The sequence below is a fragment of the Megascapheus bottae genome, chromosome 3 (genome assembly GCF_031878675.1).
Source record: "Megascapheus bottae isolate mThoBot1 chromosome 3, mThoBot2.hap1, whole genome shotgun sequence".
Taxonomy (NCBI): Eukaryota; Metazoa; Chordata; class Mammalia; order Rodentia; family Geomyidae; genus Megascapheus; species Megascapheus bottae.
The window spans coordinates 4,490,190-4,495,777 of record NC_143511.1 but is presented as its reverse complement, the minus strand read 5'-3'; the positions used below and the strand labels follow the sequence as shown (position 1 = coordinate 4,495,777).

The window sequence follows — 5,588 nt, the reverse complement described above, 5'->3', positions numbered from 1 at the left end:
TGGAGGGGTCAGATGATGAGATATTTGGAGGAAATAAGGTCCTCAACAACAATTAAACACTCAGGATAATCCCAGGAACCACTGAGATAAGGACACATTGGGATGCTTCTTTATCTCTGACATCATTAATGCAGCAAGTCAGACTCTTAACACTCTAGGGCTTTATCAGGCCCATATCAGAAGAAAAAAAAACCAGCACCATGATTTTCTAGTCAAACTCCAAGTACATGGCACTGAGTTTTTGAAAAATACAAGTCTGACATTAGATGGATGCTCTTTCCCAGAGTGTGGCCATCTGCCTTATATTACAATCTTCTGTTCAGTTCTAAAGCCAGCCTATAGCAGTAGAGGGAATGTGATCAAGCCAGTGGACAGTGTCAGTTTGACAGGCTGTGAGGCGTCCCTCAACATGCAAAGGAAGGGGATCAGAGCTGGTGTCCCAGCCTCCTAGTGCACTCGGAATCTACAGATATTGTATGCAGTATTTTATTGTACCCTCCATGTCTTGAAGATTGGATATAGTTTCTTAATGTAGCCTCATAGTCTTGAAGGGGAAATTTTCTTTCCTTTGTAGAAATATTGTAGATATTTTTTGTGTTTGAGTGGATTCTTCTTCAGGTTCTACATTCAAAGCCAGCACCATTCTACCGTGAAAGCAACAGCACTGATTCGTGTTTCTGGTGACTCATGGGACAGTAGATCTCCTGAACTTCCTGCCCAGGCTGACTTCAAATCCTGATATTTAGACCTTAGCATGCAGAGGAGCTAGGATTACAGTCATGAATCTGGTGTTATTCTGAACTATTGTTTCCAAAAGAATCTACTGTTGTATTAAAGATGTAGTTTACACTCATGGTATTGGAGTCATATTTCTGGGAAGGGCCCATCTAGTCAGTCATTAGGGTTAGATTGTATGCTCAAAAATCATTTATTGAATCACTGAGATAAATATTGATGCCATAAATTTCAGGAGAAGGGAAGAGAAAGGAAGCCAAGAATCTACTCTTCCCTAAGAATTATTTGTGTCTCCATTTACAAATAAATTCTGGACATCTTCCATATGCTAAGAGTTTATAAATAGAACATCATCCATGCTTACAGAAATTCCCACTGTTCTCTCTACAAAAGGATTCCCATCCTACACAATTCTTCCTCCTGTCCCCAAGTTATGGAAACTGATGTGAATGTGGAAGTCAGTGGGGACATATTTTCACGCCTTTCATCCCCACACCACCATGGCCTTCTTCAAGAGAGATTCTTCTCCATGAAGGACTTAATCTCCCAGGACTAACTAGGCAGAATGAGAGCATCAGCGGGTGAAGGCACAGGCACATGTCTACTCACCCAAGCCAGGTGATTACTGGAGACAAGGGTCTGTGAAAAAGAGGAGGGAGGAACAGGGGGGAGATGTTCCTATTAAAAAGCCCATTCACTGGGCCAGGAGTTTGGTCTAGTTGTAGAGTGCTTGCCTAGCATGCACGAAGACCAGGGTTGGATTCCTCGGTACCACATGCATAGAAAAAAGCTGGAAGTGGTGCTGAGGCTCAAATGGTAAAGCTCTAGCCTTGAGAAAGTCCAAGGACAGGGCTCAGACCCTGAGCTCAAGCCCAGGACGGGCAAAAAAAAAAGTGCCCATTCACTAACTCTCCAGGAAAATTGAATTGTATGCAAAGAAAGTATTGAGCAAAGATCTTGATCAGTTATTTCATTTCATGCCTATTATTTTTTAAATTTTGTCATGGCATAGGAGAAAGCCCTGGGCCTTACCTGGATATGGGATATATTGGAGGCTGGAGAATGGGATGCCCTTCTCCTTGGCGAACTCCTCCACCTTCTTTAATGGCCATGGAGATGATCTTTGTACTTTCCCTGTGTGGCGAGGATGGAAATTCAAGAAGAGGGTTGGGAAAGATGATCCTGGGATCCCAAGGTAGTCCCTGTGCCACACATGTCAGTCCCAGACCACGGCTCCATAAATGGCTTATTAGTGATTCACTTGAGAATCTCATGGGCTTCCCTGTCTGAGCTGGCGGTGAACCACCATCCTTGGATCTTAGTCCCCTAAGGAGCTGGGGTGACAGGGGTGAGCTACCAGAGCCTTGTCAAGATTTGTAATTACCTCCACACTCTGAGTCTCTTTTACTCTATCTGCATTTCAGTAGAGAGTTTCTTTATCCTTGATGCCTCCCCAAATGAGAGAGCAAAACGATGTGACCTTTTCCATAACCATAGTACCCACTGTTAATTATGAACAAAACTGAAACCAGAACTTAAATATTGATATCTCTGTATTTGGAGAATTTGTTCAACCAGGGGTCAATATTTTGATTCCTGTTTGAGATTTAGGGACAGTCCGGTGTAAAACTCAGATGCCTGGGCCTAGTGATTCAGTCAGGGTCAGGTTATTTTCGTGTTGAAGAACATTATATTTGAGTGGGTGCATTCCTATTTATGTGCATGGAAATTCCGATTTATTTTCAGACATGGTTAGGAGAGTTCAACATAGAAATGAACTCACTCCACCCTAAAGGAGAGGAATTGAATCAGCTTAAATCTAATAAGAATTTGCCACATGGGACAACCCCAAAATGATGAGCCGGCATGGTTGAGTGTGGTTAATGAGGAGGTATTGGAGACCACACTTTGAGCTTGATACTGGCTGTGTCTGTCGCTGTTCCCCCGCTTGGAGCCATGATGTTTCTAGAATCTCCCATAGATCCCCAGCCTCTCAGCTTCAAAGAACCCCCTTTCTTGCTTGGTGTTCTGCAACCAAACACAAAGTTACGACAAGCAGAAGGGCTATTTGAAAATCAACTCATTGGGCCAAAATCTATAGCAAATATTAGTGATGTGATTGGAGATGGCCAGATTGTAAAAGTTGAAAATGGGGAAGTAGAGGTCATTGCCCAATTTGGTACAGGACCATACAAAACCCGAGATGATGAACCTGCTTGTGGGAGACCCCGGCACATCTGTGTAGAGCCCAGTGGAACTCTTCTTGTGGCTTATGCATACAAGGGACTGTTTGAAGTAAATCCCAGGAAACGTGAAGTGAAGCTACTGCTGTCCTCTGAGACATCCATTGACAAAAAAAGATGTCCTTTTTGAATGATCTTACCATCTCCCGTGATGAGAAGAAGACTTATTTCACAGATTCTAGCAGCAAGTGGCAAAGACGGGATTGCCTGATTTTGATTATGGAGGGCATCGATGATGGGTGTCTGCTGGAGTATGATACAGAGACCAAAGAAGTAAAAGTTTTGTTAGACTAGTCGCAGTTCCTTAATGGGGTCCAGCTCTCTCCTGAGGAAGACTTTGTTCTGGTGGAACAGTTGACCATGGCCAGGATACGAAGAGTCTATGTGTCTGGCCTGATGAAGGGAGGGCTGATATGTTCATGGAAAACATGCCTGAATTTCTTGACAATATCAGACCCAGCAGGTCTGGAGGGAACTGGGTTGCCATGTCTGTCATTCACAGAAACCCTGGCTTTTCCATGTTGGAGTTCTTATCTGAGAAACCTGGCATTAAAAGAATGATTTTTAAGCTGTTCTGTCAGGAGAGGTTGGTGAAGTCTGTGCCACGGTATAGCCTCGTCCTGGAACTCAGTGACAGCAGTGCCTTCTGGAGAAGCCTTCATGATCCTGAAGACCTAGTCACCCCTTACATCAGTGAGGTGCATGAGCACAATGGGCTTCTGTACCTGCATTCCTTCAGGTCCCCCTTCATCTGCAGACTCAACTTCCAGTCCGTTTAGACAGCCAAGCAGCTTTCATTGCCTCATGTTTTAAATGACCACCATACCTGGTCCAGGAAAAACTTTCAATCCAACTCTGTTTTCTGTATCTGTCAGCCCAAAGGGTTGTAGGGGGAATAGCTGTAACCCCGAGGATGTGCTGGCCCAGAGTGGTACCCCTCATCTGGGTTTGATATTACCTTTTGAGGGAACAAATTCTTTCATGGGGAAGACAAATTCATGTAAAGCCATTATCTCTTAAAACATGAAGCTCTCTTAAATATATTAATCCATAGGACTTGTGAAACTTCATGCAATTTTAGGGTTTGGAGGATAGAGCAGAACATGAACTGCCCAGGGATATTATTCTTGTTGCTGACTCTAGTTCTGCTGTTGACCTAGATGTCTTTATTCTTAAATAAGATTTTTTTGTGTGTGGGGGGTTGTGGTATGGTAGAGGATGACATGGAGGATGGGGAGCCTAGTAGAAGATGGTAGCTATTTGAGCTGTGATAGAGTTGTGTTCTCAGGGGTTGTGTGGGACGCTGGTTTTTGGTTCTTGAGTATTCTGCCACAGTGGAGGAAGAGCCCTGTACCCTCTCCAGGTGTGCTCCACCTGTCCATGCCCTCCACCTGCCGTGACCTGGATTCTCTTCATGCCAAAGGTTATCAAGGCTCCTGAATAAGTGTCCATTAAAAGAGCAAAAATTCAGTGGAGGGTTCATTCTGTGAATCCTGTCTCTATTCTCCAGGAGTGCATTTCAAATGTCATTTCTGTACCTCTGGTTCTTTACCAATAGACCCACTGATGAGAGCAGTACATGTGTTGTTATGTTTGTATTTGTGGTAATAAAGCCCTGCAAGGTTGCTGAATTTTTTTGATAAGTATGTCAACATACTGGTCTTAATTTTGATAATAAATAATAATAATAAATAATATTAAATTCAAAAAAATTGCCATTTGGGTTCCTAAGTGAAAGCCCCAATTACACAGTGTGTGTGGCATGCCATAATACAGGGAGCTTTAGGAAGGGTAGACTATTCAAGTATTCCACAGAGTCAGGTCACTTAAAAGAGACCCACAAAAATGTTTCTGATCTATAGAAAAACATTTCTTCCCAATCCCTGTACCCCCAAGGCCCTCTGTGTACACACAGCTAGGACTGGTCCCAATGTGGGCAACTCAACTGCCACAGCATCATGACTGTGACATATCCATCCTCATCCACCTTCAGGTGGTGGAAGATAATGAAGTCTTGGACTGCCCATAGGACTAAGTACCAGTTTGTCCCTGAATCTGCCTAAGAAGAAGACATCAGGGTCAGTCCACTGGAGTTTTAGGACTTCATTTCCTTTCCCATGCTCTGCATGTAATAAACTCCTCTCTCCTTCTGGAGGATTTCTGGTATTTCTTGGAATCACCTAGAAAGTGGAGTTGTTTATCCACCATCATCACTGTCAGTGTTCTGTGTACAGTCCATTCACCTAACTCAACTCCATAATTGTGTATTCTTTGCTTTTTCCATTTTCCTGAAAAACAACAACATAAAGGAACAGGGAAGGTCTAATTTCCTATCCATATTCCTAGGTACTTTTGACAATCTGGCTTAATAGCAGAGAATATCAATATCAATAATAATAAAAGTAATACTAATAACTATTCTTCCTAGCCATAGTCCAGTGTCTCATGCCTGTAACATTAGCTATTCAGGAGGCTAAGATCTGAAGATCACAGTTCAAAGCCAGCTAAGGCAGGGAAGCATAAGAGACTCTTATGTCCAATGAATGTCTAGAAAAGAAGAAGTGTTGTTGTGTCTTTGAGAAGTCAATGGTTCTGTCTTTTTTTTCTGAG

At 42.9% G+C, this 5,588-nt stretch overlaps 1 pseudogene; it reads left to right on the top strand.

The window, feature by feature from the left end:
* The first annotated feature begins 2,671 nt into the window (after positions 1 to 2,671).
* Positions 2,672 to 3,757, top strand: LOC150064859 (adipocyte plasma membrane-associated protein pseudogene; annotated as a pseudogene).
* The last annotated feature ends 1,831 nt before the right edge of the window (positions 3,758 to 5,588 follow it).